Genomic DNA, 18,164 nt, shown 5'->3' with positions numbered 1-18,164 from the left:
TCATGACCTGAGCCAAAGTTGGACGCTTAACCAGCTGAGCCACCCAGGCATCCCTGTGGGGTCTTGTTTAAAGGTTTTCCTATCCCACGTTTATAAAGTCATTCAACATTTACATATTAACTCTTTTTTTTTTTTTTTTTTGTCTTTCACAATAGGTCATTAATCCTCCTCGAGTATATCTTTGAATATAGCGTACAGGCACCCAGCTTTATATTTAGGAAGCCAATCCTTCTGACACCCTTACTGGACTCCCTTCCCCCACTGCTTTCTGCTGCTTCCCTTATCATATATCAAGTTCCTTTATACATATGTAAATCTGTAGCTGAGTTATCTATCATGATTCATTCATCTATTTTTCCTACACCAGTTCCATGCCCTTGTTATTATATTTTTGTTGTATGCCTTAATATCTGGTGGAGTTAGTCACCCCTTTTAATTTTCTTTATCAACACAGATTTTGCTGCTATCAACTATATTCTTTTATCTGAATTTTAGAATTTTTTGTTGAATGCCCCAAATATCTTAACGGCAGTTTGATTAGCACAGCACTGATTTTGTTGATCAATGTGGGATATCTGTATTTTTGCAAGTTAAGTTTTGCCATTCTTAAAACATGCTCTATCTGCCCAATTATTAAAAAGGTATTTTATCTAATATGATAGAGATTAAACTTTTCCCCATAAAATATTAATATTCTTGGTTAATTTGATTTCTTAAGGCTTCATAATACCTTCCTATCTTGCCCCTAGATTCCACAGATTTTCCCCATCCCAATTCCCATATATACACACATGGTTATGATTCAGCATCACTCTCTTGGTGGCTTCTCATGAACTTTGCATTCGTTTTTTGATTCCTATGCTTTCCTTTTTATTCTATGGCATCTCTGAAGTTGGGATGGCAGAGGCAACCTACAACCTGTGCTGGTTTCTCATATGGCCCTGTTGACTGTCTATGATGGTTCAAGCTGGACTTTTTGTTGCTTGCAAGTGAGCCTCCTAAATGAAATAGCACATCAGTATGTGGAATACATACCACATTGAAAGGCTTAGTGTTGTCAGGGGGCATCATTTTATATTTGTCTTAAGATTTCTCTCACATCACCCAGTCCTTCTCCATCCTCCATTACCCAAAGACATCACATGGCTTCCTAACTCCCTCTCATCTTTCTATTTCTTCCATCTGTCCCATCCAACAAGCTCTTCAATATCCAAAAGGACTCACTCTCCCCTCCTCAATCATGATTCATGGTTTCTTCTTACTTTTTTTAGTGATCTGATTTTTTCCTTTTTTTTATTAGTTTTTTATTTAAATGTAGTTAACATATAGTGTGATATTAGTTTCAGGTGTAGAATTTAGTGATTCAACACTCATGTACAACACTTGGTGGTCATCACAAGTGCCTTCCTTAATCCCCATCACCTATTTAATCCATTCCCTTATACACCTAGGGATCTGATTTAAAAATTTAGAATTTATACCCGGGAAATTTGCATCCTAACGGAGACAGTTTCAATCCGGATCAATTTATAATTGTTGTAAAATTTCATTCAGAGTGTACCAAACAAAAGCAACTCAACAAGTACAGTAGAGCATGTTTCTGGGCTATGCCATTACAAGATAAACAAGTTCTGTCTCAGAGGCTGTTCTATGGGTAGGTGATTCTCCAAAGTGTTTGCTTCTTTTCTATAGCTTCTTCCCTTATTTTAATTTTGATTACAATCTGAGCACACAGGATTTTAAAAAGTTCTGCTTTTATTTTTTTTCTTTTCTTCCTTACTCAATGTTGCGACATCACAATGTTGGTCTGTATAGCACTCTGAGAGAGACAGGTTTATTCATCAAGCTGTCTAAGTGCAGGTCAATGTTAAGGCTAAGCTACAAGGTATGTAAATCGTCAAAGCTAGGCCTACTCAGTCTAGACATTAACCCAGCAAACCTCCGAATTCTAATTAGTTCTCTCTTTAACCTCATTTTACTTTCTCTTTCCATTTTCATTGTGTGAATTTTCAAGCTGTTAATAGGATAAAATTGCTTCTACTTTTGTTTGCGAGATATGTCATTTCAAAATTTAATATCTGAAAAATGTCCAAAGGGGAATTTCATCACATACACTCCATTCATTAGTAGAAGGGTTATTGAGGTTCTCTACAGAGTATACATAAAATATAAGGATCTTTTTGTTTGTTTCCTGTTTGTTTTATTCTTTTTCCTTCTTGTCTCCCAACCTATCCATATTTACAAATGTATAATCAGATGTATTTGATACATGTAGAAGTCCATCAGCATAACACAAAAATTGTGCAATTAAGCATTTTGAAGTTTAAGTTGAAGTCTCTGGTACATATTTGTGTTCATGTATTGTTTAGTATGATTTTAGAAAATCACAGGGAAATAGATGGCTGTACTTATTAACTTTTCAGTAACTTAAAAATCTTCAGGTCTGTAAATATAATCACTGTTGCAATTTAGTGTTTCATATTTCCGAAACATGATATAGTTATTAGTTTTATGATGATCAAGTTTCAGGTTGTATTGGAAACACACTCATTCATAAAAACATTACTCCAGATTTCGGGCATTTTCTTTAGCAGTACCTGGATAGTGGAGAGGGAATTATTATTTATTAATCAACATTGGTTATAGTCACTATTCTACTCACTTAGTATAGCACTCAGTACTATACTTACTACTCTATTTTTGAGTCGTGGTCATAGAAAATGTTTGAGTAAGTGTTCAAAGAAAAGACACTAAGGTTTGAAAAGTGGTTTCATAGTTTAAGGGGGGGAAATGTGGTTTTGTTGTTTTTTGTTTACTTTACTCAAAATCTTTTCTTAACTAGTGAGCCCAAAATGTCAGGTATGTAATCACAGAAAGAGCTTTACCAGGTGTATGTACTCCTGGGATCACATAGTTCAATGAGCTGTATTATCTGCCTGACTACAATTTCTTCTCAAGCCAGTTACTGCTGCTGTAATCATAACCCTTGAAATGTATGGGTAAATAGAATTCCTTCACCAGAAATGTATAACTTTTCCTTCTCTTTCCTCAAGAGACTCTTCATGGTTAAGTTATGGTAAAATGAGCAATTTTCTTTTTCCCTCTTTATTTGAAAACAATAAATCGTACCCATTATTTCAAGATTTCTTTACAGTGTCTCATTAAATTGGCTACCATGTTATGGAAAGTCCCTTCTGAAGGATTTGTTTCATTAAACTCTCAGTCAGATCCTCTCCTCGAGCTTTGTTATTGCCTTTTGACCCAAGTAGAGCCACAGAGATGACCCATCTCCTCCCTGAGATTATTTAATAAATAATTTTCCACCCATTTCTCCTATCCATGATAATAAAAAACAATTCATAATTAAGTCATTTCCTCTATACCTAATAGAGTCATATGCAGGTCCTACTTTGAGTTGGCATGTGGAATAAATTAGACATTTTATAATACTGAAGTGTTTCTATACAGAAAGCCAAATTATTTACCCAACCAGAGCTTTTGTTTTGTTTCATTTTCCAAAGACTGGGATACACTAGATAAAGCATTTTTCTTCTCTACCATTAACCATACAATTAAAGGAGATAATGGAGTTTTCCACATTCCAAATTTTAAAACTCCAGTCATTTGATTTTGACCAATTCTGTAAGAGAAACAAATAATATATTTTTCCTCTTGGTCAGTCATATTTTCTTTGGTCAAGTCCATTTTAATTTTCCTGTTTTATTCCTTTTGGGTTTTTCTAGATAATTATCCTTCATACTAAATGTGATCAGGAAAACATTAGCTAAATGTCTTTTTTCCAGACTATACTTTTGGTAAAAGGCATACCTGAAAGGCCAAAATAGTTAGTTACATAGATAGATAGATAGATAGATAGATAGATAGAGTTTGTACCTCCCCTAGTCTGAAACTCCATTAACATAGGCTACATTATATTTTTAGTAAAAGTGGAATGCAAGACACGAAGAATAAAAGTGAACAATTCATTAAGTGTTTGATAGATTTTCATTCTAGATCAATGTTTTTAAAAATATTAAATACAAAATAGCTCACACAAAATGGAATTTTTAGGAAAGCATCTAACCTGATTTTTCTGTTCGGTATATTAGCAATTTTATGATTATTCCTCAGATTAGACCTATGATTTTCTTCTCTTTGTCGTGTGTATTACCTATATTGCTTTGATCCAAGTTGCTGCTCTTTTTCTGTGAAATACAGCTTGTCACTTGAACTAAAAAATTATGTTAGTAACGAAACATTGCTAACCACTAAGTGAATTTTATCGCATTTACTCTTAAAAAATGTTGTGGAATTGGCATACAAGTACAGTTTAGGTAGAATTTGTACAGGAAAGTGGGCCTTCAACTTTTCTCTGACCTAAATTTGAGTTTACAGTGTAACTCTACTTTCTTCTTTCCACAGGGTGGAAAGGTGGTACAGAGTTATGCTTATGATTCAATCTATTAATGATAATTGCTTATTTGAAACCATAGCACTTTCCTTTTCTCTCTTTTCAGAAATCCCACCATTCTTCACCAATAGAAAATTACAGCAGAAAACGGAAGAATATATGAAAGCAATTTCTTGAATGAAATGTTATTGTTTCCTCATTTTAGATACTTGAATTAGGAAACAACTTACAATTAATGTGTATATTTGATATGAAAGTATTTCTCATATTTTACCCTCACAAAATGTTATTAAATTAATGGTGTCTTAGAGGTGAGAAAATACAATATTTATTTGTATATACTGAGTTTTGATTATCTAATTCCTACAGAAGTCTATACGGGCAATGTCCTTAATGTCATATTCTTATTTAGTGGCAGAGGTTAAATATCTTCCCATTCAAGCACTCATTAAAGAAAATTATTTTTATAATTTTGTTTGAAATCCTTTTGGCATTATTGTTTCTATATTGTAGCAAATTCTTATGGTCCTTATCTATTTACTCTCTTCCTACTGCTTATTCTTAAGCTATTCAATTTTTTTCAAAGATGAAATTTCCTATTCTTAAAGAGTTGGTTTCAAGCATGGTTATTTTAAAAATTTTGGGAAAACGCTGAAAGCCTGGTCTCTCTCTTGGTAATTTGGTTCCTAATCATTACTTATCATCTTTCTTCCTAGCAACTGCTGCCTACACATTCAGGCAAGAGAGAAAGAAATGTCTCCTTCAGTAAATATCTCAAATTTCTCAGTTCTATACTCATTTCCAATAATTTATCAGAGTTAAATTTGTTAGAATGCAGAAATTAATGAAAAACCATTGCTTCCTTCATAATAAGAAAAAAATGCTTTTTTAAGACATTTAAGAGTGTAGTATGTAAAAAGTTTAAACAAACTAAGTTGTAAAGAGGAATAAAGAATGAGATCTTGAGTAAAAGCATGTAACTCTTTCTTCTCTGGGGTGTTTTCTGAATGTGGGCATATAGGAGGAAAAGCCGACCTACCATGGGAAGCAGGAATCTAGAAGGGTTTTTAACAGCCATGTAAATGTAATGGTTGACTGGATGTGGCAGAGGCTGTTCTTTCTACCTATAAGACCTCGCTCATGAAATACTTCCCAAGAGTCTTCATTGTAGAATGCTGGGAACTAGACTGGAAAGGGAGAGACTTATACTTTGATCCCAAAGTTCTGCTAGGATAATGTGCATGGGTCTCATCCTCAAAACATTCAAAACCAGACATAATGAAAACAAACTGAAATGGCAAACCCATTGCTGAAATGGCACAGCTTCTGGGTAAATCAATATGTATTCATTTCCTCACCTTACTGCCAGAGAAAGGAAGGGGTGTGTTCTCTCTGGGGGAAAATATTTCAGTCTCTGTCTTCTAATATATATAATATCTGACATACATCCACAAATCACAAGACATGTAAAAAAGCAGGAAAATATAACCCCGAATCAACAGCAAAAATAAGAATTAGAAATAGACACATAGTTGCCTCAGGGGTTAGAATTAGTAGACAAAGAATTTAAAACATTGACATATCAATAACATATCAAAATGTTAAATGATAAATACAATAGCTGAAGAAAAGAATTTTAACAAAGAAATAAAAACAAAGAAGAAAATGATGTAACTAAAAAAATACAATGTCTAAAATTAAAAATTTCTGAATAGATTTAACAATAGGTTGACACAGCAAAATGAAGTATCAGTAAATCTGAATTCAGGTCCATATAACTTATAAAAACTGAAGCACAGAAATAAAAAGAGTGAAAAAAGAAGAGTTGAGCATCAAATAACTTTTCCTACATATATATAATTTGTAATATCAGTAGAATCCATATTTTTGCTTTAAAAAATGATGTCCCCAGATCTATGATAGTACAGGAGGAGAGAAGAACAGTCTATTTTTTTTTCTTTTGTCCTCAAGTTGAGGGATATAACATTATTTTTTTCTCCAAAATATAAGTTTCTTGAGGATATTAATTGAAGTCATATCTATGAAATTCCTACTATGTTCCAGTTTCTGGAAATATATAAGTGAATAACTACTATATTTTAGTGCCTGGAGATAAGTCTATAAACCAAACAGATAAACTCTCCATGCACATACATTTTACTTTCAAGTGGAGGGAGACAGAAAACAAAGTGCGTGTGCAGGTGTGTGTGTGTGTGTGTGTGTGTGTGTGTGTGTGTGTGAGATGATATGTGCTTTAAAAAAAAGTCAAGCAAATTATACACAAGGGATAGAATACCATATAATGTTTGAGATAGGATCATCTGAAAATGCTTCTCTGGGGAGTTGGCATTTGAATAGGTCCTTAAAGAAAGTGAATGCCATGAGGATAACTTGGAAAGTGTTTTCAGCAGAAAGGATTGTAAGTGCTAAGACAGTGAAGCAGAGGCATGCATGCAATGTTGAAAGAATGACAGAATTCAGCCTGGCTCCAGTGGAGAGATCAAGGGGACACAAAGTAAGAAAAGCAAGAAAGTTTGCGGAAGCTAGGACTAACAGGGCAGGTAGGCCACGATAGAGACCTGGTCTTTACTTTAAAAGAAGTGGGAAGCCACGTACCTGACATGTTTTAAAAGAATCTTTCTGCTCTTATGTAGAAAGGCAGAATTGAGAGTGTAGACACAAGAAGAACAATGGCTGAGCAATGATGGTGGTAACGAAGGCAGAGAGATGTAATCATAATTTTTAGGTAGCAATAACAGCATTTAAAGATAGATTTGCTGTGAGAGAAAAAGAGGAATTAATACATAAGTTACTTGTAGCTGTTTAAAATATTTGTGGTTAAAAATTTCCATCTCATTTGTGAATTGGCAATGGTTTCCTAGAAAAGTTTTTGAAAAAGTAATTTTGAATCAAAATAAACATAAAAAGTTTTGAAACAATTAGTGATATTGACCTTGTGTGGTAGAGAAGGAAATAACAATGCCAGGTATTTATAATCCTTAGCTGAGATTAAATAAACTAAAATTTATTTTTATTCGCGGATCCATCTGATTTTTCTGTCCTTCTCTATTCTAAAAGGTCATCAGTCACCCCATTTTTCTTCCATTTATCTATAAAAATCAAATATTTAGTTTGTTACCTCTTCTAGAGACTCTTCATTGTTTTGCTGAGATAAAATTTACATAAACTGAAATGCAGAGAACTGAAGTGTACGATTTGATAAGCTTTGTCAAATGTATATATACATATGTATCCAGGTAACCCCACTGAAGATAAAAAAGTTTTTAGGAAAGATAATAGAAGTTTTTTCATACCTTTTCGGTTAGTTCTAACTCTCTATTTGTAATCACTGTTCTGATTTCTATCACTCTAGCTTTGCCTGATTTCAAACTTATCTTGCTTCTTTCGGGCAACATGTTTTGAGATGGAATAATATCATTTTGTGTATCAGTTATTGTTGTTGTTGTTTGTAATTAATGCTGGAGAGTATTCTGCTATAAAAATATATCCTAATATGTTTATATATTGCTATTGCTATTTGGGTTGTTTTCAGCTTGGGGCTATTGGAAATAAAACTGCAATATACATTCCTATATAAATGAGATTTCTCATTTTAATTCACTTTATTTTGTGATCTCTTCATCACAGGAGACAGGAAGCAGGAGACAAAATTAGGGTTTGTATAAAGGGAGGTCATAAAATTCCAGATAAAGCCAGAATCCTTGAAAAGAGACCCTTTCTTTTTGACTAAAATAAAAATAATCTTATAAAAAGGAAACACAGAGGAAAGCATATTTGTTTCAGACTTTTCCCTGGTAAGAATTTTAAAATGTGAAGGAAGAAATTATCTCTTGATAAACCATACCTAGCTCTCACACAGGTTTTTTTTTTTTTCCAACGTTTTTTTTTTTATTTATTTTTGAGACAGAGAGAGACAGAGCATGAACGGGGGAGGGGCAGAGAGAGAGGGAGACACAGAATCAGAAACAGGCTCCAGGCTCCGAGCCATCAGCCCAGAGCCTGACGCGGGGCTTGAACTCACGGACCGTGAGATCGTGACCTGGCTGAAGTTGGACGCTTAACCGACTGCGCCACCCAGGCGCCCCCTCACACAGGTTTTTACAAGTGGTGCTATCCGGGTGTTCTGAAAAATCTTTAAATTGGGATTTTAGTTTTAAATTATTCTGGATTGCTTGTTTATCCAGGCACCTAAAAGAAGCAAAACCAAATCCTTAAAGGAAAAGTGATGTTTAAGAGCAACTTTGAACATTTACTATAAAGTTCCAAGGATTTCATCTTCCACCTCCTCCTCCCTCCTCACACATATACACAAAGGACATAGTTGAAGAAACCAGATGCTATGAATGAGATTTGACTGAAACAACAAACTCAAGAATTGGCCTCACAAAGTTCGAATACATTGGAATTATCAGATAGAAATCATTAAAAAGATTCTTTGGTGGGGTCCTGAGTGGCTCAGTTGGTTACACATCAGATTCTTGATTGTGCTCAAGTCATGATCTCAGTTTGTGAGATGGAGCCCCAGGTCTGGGCTCTTCACTGACAGTATGGAGCCTGTTTGGGATTCTCTCTCTCTCTCCCTCAATCCCTCCCCCGCTTCAAAATAAATAAACTTAAAAAAAAAAGTTTGTTTTTTATGATTGAAGAAATCAAAAAGGGTACAGAATGCATAGCTAAGAAACAGAAAATAACCAAATTTGAAAAAGATCCAAATATAACATTGAAAAATGAAAAAATATAATAATTAAAACTCAAATCTCAATATGCAAGCTTAAGAGAAAATCGTACACATACGAGAAGGAAAATTCATAAGCAAGAAAGTGGATTAAAAAAACAACCTAGAATGGAGCAGAGAAGGATAAGGAAGTAGAAAATATGAAAGAAATGTGCAAAGGCCTGGATAATGCAATAGAGCTTTCTAATATACAGAGTTTCAGAGCGAGAGAATAAAGAGCACATAAAAGTGTGCATCTCATATTTCAAAATTGCAAGTTGCTGTGTTTTTCCTTTCTCACACAATTTCTAAAACTTGAGATATAATTTAGATTGCATAAAATTTACCCTGAAAGTATCCAATTCAGTGGTCTTTACTATATTTACAAAATTGTGCAAGTATCAGCACTATCTAGTTCCAGAACATTATTATCATCCCTCAATAAATCCCATAGCCATTAAGAGTCACTCTCCATTCCCCTTCACGTCTCTATGGAATTGTCTATTTTTACATTTCATATAAATAGAACCCTCCAGTACGTGGCCCTTTGTTTCTGGCTTCTTTCGCTTAGCTTAACCTTCACGAGGCTCCCCCACATTGTAACCAGTATCAGTACCTCATCCTCTTTTACAGTTGAATCATATTCTACTCTATGGATATACCACATTTCATTTCTCCATCCATCAGTGGAGTTATCATTTGACTTGTTTCCATTTTTTGGCTACTATGAACAACGCTGGTCTTGTTTTGTTTGCTCTTAGGGATGTTCTACTACCAAGCCCTAACTACCATCTCTCTCCCAACACCAGTCTTTAGCAACTATATCTGCCATTCCCACCTTCAAATGTATATTGTTCTGACACCACAAAACTTGTCCTAGTTTATGTTCAGATGTAATTAAGTATAAAATACATAAACCCACTTTTATAAATGGATTTTAGGGGCATCGCCATGTTGGTATTTAGGTTGGATGTAAATATACTCAAAATTTCCCATGCCTTCACCAGCACCAGGAGTTTTCAAAGCAGAAATAAAAAAGCTAAACTATTTTAACTGCTATTAAAACAATGTGTCCTGGAGTAGATTCCTTATTGCTCTCTAAGGAAATTACATTATTCATATTGTATTGTTTTTATTTTCTCCCTTAGAATTCTATGGAGAAATTTGGACCAAAATTCAATATAAAAAATCTCTAGTAAGCAAAATTATTTTTAAATGAATTCTGCTTATCCTCCATTAGAGATACCTACTCTCTCTGGTCTAAGTAGCATCTGATTGAGAGAGATTTTAAGTGACACTAGGGTATGATCAAATAGCTTAACTGGGCAAAGAGGAGCTTAACAGAATGAAAGACATGTTTCAGTTTTAACTATAGTCTTATTTCTGTCCTAGTTCACAAACCTTCAAGCATGCATTGGAGTATGCGTCCTTTCTCCTTCGCTTAACATCTGATATGCACAACCAAAGCACTCACAGCTGGTACTGATCAGGCCAAACACTCAAAAACTTACATCAGTGAAGCAAGGCCGGGGGTCAGACATCCTTGGCAAAACTTGCTAAACATTTTTGTAAAATTACTTGCAGATTCATCAAGTTACCAGTAATTTTTCTGCATGAATGAGATCCAAAATGCATTTGTGTGCCTGTGGATGTGCTTTTTAAACTCAAACAAAAAGTAAATAATTGCCCAATTTGCATTACTGAAAATATGGGACCTGAGGGGGGGTGTGTGTGGGAGGGGTAAATTAAGTGGAAGGGAAAAAATGAGCATTCCCAGAGAACAGCTATTCTAGAAGTTGCCGGGATAACTTTTAAAAAGAAAATGACCTTCAGAGTTGGAAGTCCATTTGAGGAAGGGGTGAAAAAAAAAAGCCAGGGCTGTGATCCAGAATAAAAAAGGAAATAGAACTGCTTTAATTTTGCCCCTAAAGCAATGGAAATTTATGGCGTGCATTTGGATGTGGATTTTATATATTTTTTACTACCCTGGTGGGTAAGCTGAAAAAATCCATTTCATCCATTTTATGACATTATGGCCCTTTGGATTGAGATTCAGGCCATTGGCAAGAAACATTAGTTTGGTTGGGCAAAAGGTTAGTCCAAAATTAAGGCACTATTCTCACTTAGCTGGCTTGCCAAAGGGCTCTTCACCCACGTGCACTTTGAAACAATGAGAAGGTAATGATTTGATTCATAGATAGTTTAAGCTTGTGATCACTATGTCCGATAATTTACTGTCACAGAGTAAACAAATCTTATTTGCTTACCTATGAAATAAGCAGAAAATATAGGAAATGTTTGAAAATTAAAGTTTACACTCAAGCTACTTTTTGTTTGTACTGCTTCAACAGAGCTCTTGGTTCTCATCCCTGGGAATACATTCTTTGTTTTCCTGCATTTTCCCCCTTATGCCTTTTGTTGCTTGCTTTGCCCTTGAATAATGTAATTGCTTACTATCTGAATCCATTTCTCATTGACAAGAGGGCCCATTTCTTATTCATTTTAGTATTTCCAGTGTCTGGCATATAGTAGCTACTCAGTGAATATACCCAGACTAAATCACTCATTTGCAGCGATCAAGATTATGAAAAGGTTGTCCTGCAAACTATATTAGCTAAGATTAAGGTAATTAGTCCTTGTTTAGAATCCTTTCTCTGAAACCATATAAATCCCTTGAGTTTGGAACATTTTCTGGAAGAGTTCAGTGGATTGGCTTTCCTTGAGAGACAGCCAACATTTTTTCTCTTGATCCATAATTGGAATAAAGTGGAGACAGCCATTTAGATGTTCTTTCAGAAGTTGCTAAATTAACCCAGACTCACAAAACAAGGGAGAGGAAGAGACAGGCAGGGAAAGGAAGGAGAAGATAGAAGCAGAAAGAAAGAGAGGCAAAGAGAGGGGAAGATTGCCTTTGAAATTTACTGCTGTGTTTGTCTTAAAACATTAGCACCTTTTATGTAATTGTAATTTTGGCCCTAAATTTTATTTTTACCACATGTGTCTTATTTTAAACTAACTTCCAGAACTTTGCCATGAAATATTCCTAGTCTGGCATCACACCTGGGTCCGGTTCAAAAACCTAACTACTTGTAGACCTCATGCTGAAGCCTCGTGTTCTCATGCCAGGAAAAACAGTCATTGCGATTTACCATCTGGATCCAATGTACTCTTTTAATTAATTTTTTATATTTTTGAATTATTGTGCAAAAAAATCACAACAGTAAGAAGGAAGGGGTAGTGAAAATCATTTAGAAATTTAAATAAGAATTTGAACAGAGTAAACTCAAGTTTTTATTTCATAACTTCCTGATTTTAACACTATATATGCCCACAATGGGCAACATTCTCGGAATGTAACTAATTGCTCATCAATAGTCAGACATGAACCTGAGATGTGTCCATCTTACGACACATACTCTGTATTTCAAATACACAACTAATAGGATGTAGCTTATCAGCAATTTTTGCATCATCAAAACGCAATATTTAAAAATAATTTTTGAAACTTTGGATGATATAACTTTGGATGTATCTTCCCTGCTCTCTAATTACAAACCATTTGCAGTTATAATTATAAACACTATTTAGAATGATCAATGATCTTTTTTTTCATTTCTACATCACTTTTTTTCCCCCAATCACTTTTTTATACATACCTGTCTGTGTTCCGCATTTGCCCGCTTACAAGCCGTATTGAGTTCTGTGGTGCATCAACACAACAGATAAAAGAATACTAACATGCATCTTTTTAACAAAATGGGATGGTCCAGTTTTTAATCACAAATATTGCATGGCAACGTGCTTTTTGTTGGATGACTAACTGCATGAGAAAACCCTATTTCTTTTTCATCCTTAGATATCTATTGTTTACTTACTGATTTTTGAATTCAAGAAAATTCATCTAAGATATTGTCATGTGAGTGTTTATAATCTGAAATTTTGCTTATGTGGTGAATTTCACTATCAACATTAGAGTACAGAGTGGTCCTGTCCGTTGGCATTTATTTCCGAATCCTCTTGCAGTTGTGAAATACCTTCCTTTTTCAATTTTCTTCTGTTTTGCATTATGGACTGAACATGAAAATTCTGATTTCAAAATTGTGTTCAATTAAAACTAAAAGTAAACTACAAAGATGATGTCTGTGGTCTCCTTTTATACCATCTCAAAAGATGATGCAATACTTTGAAGAACACAAGAAAACCGAAGGATGACATATTAGTGATTATTTATTTCAACATTTACTATGCTTCTGGGTGACTTAATTATTCTTCTGTTTGCCTATTATTTAATTTTTTAAGTATACCTGGAGATAATTGATAAGTAATGAGAAAATAATTCCTAGAATGATTAAATGCAAAATGTTTCAAGATATGGGAAAAAATGAAATCACGAAGAACTTGTAAAGTATCTCAGACAAAGTTTCCAATGGATCCAAATGATAATTACAAAACACACTGAATTTTATTCTAGCTTAATAGAACATATAAATCTTTATTCTTTGGAAGATCCCTAAGCAATAACACAAGCCATGAAATACCAATACTTACAAATAGAACTATTCTAAACAAGAAATTCAGAAACTAAACCTGGGTCAGATGAATCCTGATGGTGTGCTGAGTTAATCAGACGCATAACAAATACTTTTGAACAGCAGAAATTAGCTGTATATATTTGTGAGCGTGTTGAAATACACTATTTATTCTACTTTCTGTACGATACTGGGGCTAGCACTCTGGTGTTCTGCTTTCATTATACTCATTGCAACGTTCCTTAAAAATCCAATTCTGCATCAGTTTTCCTCTGGATTAAGTCCTGAGGACTTTGATCTAGTTCAGTGCCCCCATAGGTGGAAGAGTGTGAAAATCTTGATTGGGTAAACAACTTGAGCTTTTGATGTGAAAATAAATAGCTTCCAGGGAAATAGGACCAAAATATATTTTATTTTCCTGGCTCTGTCTGTTTTTCTTTTTTCACTCAGAAACTCTACCTGCATACAAATCACCTCTCTCCCACATTATAAATGGGAGCACCTAGTGGGCACCTCGTACGTGTTCAAGAAAATATTCACTCTCTTGTAGGCACAGTGCTTCTTGGGATTCCACTATTAGGAATAGCCAGCATTTTTGCCAGTAGTTGCTGGCCCAAGTGAAAAGTCTCATTGATAAACCAAGTCCATAATTTCTACATTGATAGATTCTCTAAGTCTTCAGGGTATCAGTGCTACAGAGGAATGTAAATGCCTATTTTCTCTTTGCATATAACCATCTATTGGAGGGATCCCAAAGAAGTAGCATTTGGGCCCAAATGAATTATAGAGTTCAGGGGAGCATCATGTCCGGCTTTTACCTACCATTCTCTCTCACTCTCCTTTTGCCCAGAAAGGATTCCATAGGGGTGAACAGGGCTACTGAGGTGAGGCCACCTACAAACACTGTTTTTCTCTGAGAGTGATTAAAAGTATCTAGCTCCTTCTTCTTAGTTTTATCATATCCTGATAGGTTTCTGCAATCTCCTTGCAAAGAAACTTCTATGGAGTCCCCTTAAATAGTTGCTCAGATAGTCTGCATAAATCTCATTGGAATATGCTCTTCTCCCTTGGAAAATTCAGATGAGGTACAAATCTAACTCATTTGGGTCCATCCAAAAATTTGGCAAAGATACCCCAGATTTCTTAAGTATTGTGGTGCAAAGTAAAAGGCAATAGCTTAAACTATAATTCCTTTGTAGTAAAATCTAAGCAAAATCTGTTATTTGGGGGTGCCTGGGTGGCTCAGTTGGTTAAGGATCTAGACTCTTGATTTCGGCTCAGGTTATGATCTCACTGTTCACGAGTTCAAGCCCCACATCAGGCTCTGCGCTGATAGTGCCTGCTTGAGATTTTCTGTCTCCCTCTCTCTTTGCCCCTGCCCACCCCCCTCATTCTCTCTCTCAAAAAATAAATAAATAAGCATTTAAAAAACAAACAAAAAATCTTGTTATTTCTTTCTGTCAATAAATGTTGTACATCCTTATGTCAGAATTTGAAGAACAAAACGTGTGAAGAAGAAAAGATGAGCTATATTATACTATGATCGTGATTGTTAATCTGAGCTTGAGATAGACAGAAAAAAGAGAGAGAACAGTATTTTATTCTTAAACTTGAAATTCATTTGTCTTAACTTTTTATGCTTTGACAGTATTTTGGTTGGCTACTTAAAACATGTTGAACAAAATAATTATGTGAAATGCTCAGTTTTACAAAGTTGGCATCACATTGTAAATTCGGTTTCATATCCTCTTTTTTTCATTTAAATTTATATTTGAGCATTTACCATGTCATTAAACATTATCTGAAAATACAGTTTTAATGGCTTCATAATAGACTATTGTAAGGAAATACATAATATATTTAACTAATCTATTGTTAGACATATAAATTGTATCCAATTTTTTACTATTATAAAAATGTTAGAAACAGTCTTGTATGTAAGCTTTTGACTGCATATCTCTGACTGTTATTTCTCTGGGATGGATTCCTTGGAATAGAATTACTACCTCAAAGTTTATGAATATTTCTAAGGCTTTTGAACACATTGCTAACTTTCCCTCCCTAATGGGTATATGCGTTTACAGTTTGTTAAGTGCTCTTCAAAGCATTGATTCCAAATCCAACAAACTCTTGGAACGCTTTGTTTTCTTCTACTCTCAGGCTGAGACATTCAAGAGATTTCAGATCAGATGTTCATCTAATTATTCATTTAGCTGGCTTTTCTTCCCAGGGAGGAGCAAAAATGTGTTTGCAGCCAAGAAATTCTGGTCTTTCAGCATTTGCTCTGGATTATTAAGATAATTTGACCTAATCAAAAGATTTCATTTAAAAGTGAGAGATTATGCCTCTTGGCTGGGTGGCCCCATTATTTAGATCTATAGTTCCTCCCATTTTCAAGAGTCTGTTTGGGGCAAAGTAAAGTTACCTGTCATCCATCCACACACATTTTTTGGAAGGGAAGAATTAATAATAGTGCTGTTTGTGTAAATGCTGAAGGTGAGGCTTAGAGAGTTTTGCACCATGTGACACGTGAAATATGTGGTAGAACCAGGATTCAAACCCAGGTCTATCTGTCATTAGAGCCCCTGTGAAGTCCTCTGTTACTATTCTTGTTACATAATTATTAGAGTTGTGGATTTTTGTGATATAAGCAAAGCTCTTATTGTGGCTGAATCCTAAACATTTGGCATTAAACCAGATTGGAATAGAGGGGTTTATTACTTTCTCTCTGCATTCAATCACTCATGTATTCAGCCCTGTTTATTCAGCATCGCCTATGTGCCAGATCTTATGTGAAACACTGTTCTTCAAGATACCTGGATTTGTAATTCAGGAAGCCCAAGTTTATTTTGGTCAAGGAATATTAAATTCCCTACATCTACTGTGTCAAAAAGTACAGCACACTGGCAAAGATGAGCAGCCCCAAATAAATCCCAGCTTTTGCTGATGTCAAACTTGACACTTTATATGCTCCAATTTCTCTAAATTAACACAGTGAATACTCTGAAGAGCCTTTACTATTGTTATTTGTCAGGCCTCAGATTCTTCCCCATTTATTTTCTCCCAAGATATTCTTGCCTACCTCTATATTGTTCAGTGTGTTTAGGAAAAGGAAATAGCAAAGTGATGTGGTGTATCAAAAAAAAAAAAAATAATAGTAACAGCAAATGGAGAAAAATGGGGCTGAATGCATAAGGAAACCACACTTCAGGTGACATTGATTTGTATCCAGGAATGCCTAAAAGGCTCTCTAGTGATTCTAAATACTTAAGAGCATATTCATTTCCTTCTAGAAGAAACCAAAATTACCCAGTAATTTAATTCTTATTGAACAAGAAAGGCAGCCAGTTACAGACACACATACCCATAAACTCACTGGTTTTGCTTTGCCTGTTTCCATGTGCTTGAGATGGAAGGGTTAGAAATATATTTACACAATGTGAAGTGAGGAGGCACACTTCAACTATTGTTAGCGTGGCCTTGGGCTTCTTGGAAGGTCAACTGATCCATCAAGGAGTTGTAGCCAAATTGCCTCCGACAGAATATTTTCTCTTCGAGAAGCAGACAAATGCCTTTCACGCAAACTTGCTCTTCTCAACAATAGCGATAAAGGTACTGGCCGCAGAGTGAGTTAATAAATCAAAGAAGGGGTCGGAAAACTTTTCAGAACACACTTGCATTCCTTCTCTTCAGTCTTCCTTTTATCTGCCTTTGTTCCTGTTCCTGACAGAGTTGTTTATTGTCTCCTGAAGTGTTGTAGCATGTTTAAAAAAATTATTTACGTCCCTCTTTTACATAGAAAGGTATCTCCTATCGGATTACTGACAGATCTGTTTCGGCAGGAGAACACCATCTGAAAAAGTTTACTGTAAGGTGTAAAAGATAGTTTACATGCTCTATTTTTAAATAGCCAACACCTTTTCCATATGAAATGAAGATAGTATCAGAAATAGACCTACCAGAATAAGAGTGACCTTTGCTGGAAAATACTGTCTTAATCTTTTATTCAAAATGCATAGCTTTCTAGTGAGGAAGAGGTCTTTCTGTGGCTACAAAAAAACTTCTCCTAATGTAGATTTTCCTCCCAGGTTCTTTGCAGAAAACAACCTACCTGATTTGTACAAAAGAACACTGCTCTCTAGTGGAATGAGGGGAAAGAAATCCATTACCTCATTCACTTGCTTTTCTTGCCTTCTTGGCAGCCGCTTACGAAAGGCGGCTGAGCCTTGTCCTGGACTTATGACATGTTATGATATATGGCTACAATTATTGTGATATTATATTGTGAAGCGGTTTTGCTCTTGTAATCAAGCAAAAATCTTTTTCCCCCAAACCTTCTTTTGTAAATTGAAACCAGTAGGCCTCCCCATCTTTTACTTCTCAGCTGCTGCCTGTACCAAAAAGAAGAAGGAAAAAAAAAAAAAAAAAGCCTGCAACTAATAATGATTTAATTTACACAGGAACTCGCAATAATTTAACTCACATCAGG

Source organism: Panthera uncia, chromosome D4 (genome assembly GCF_023721935.1).
Source record: "Panthera uncia isolate 11264 chromosome D4, Puncia_PCG_1.0, whole genome shotgun sequence".
NCBI classification, from domain to species: Eukaryota; Metazoa; Chordata; class Mammalia; order Carnivora; family Felidae; genus Panthera; species Panthera uncia.
Note: the sequence above shows the minus strand (reverse complement) of the source record.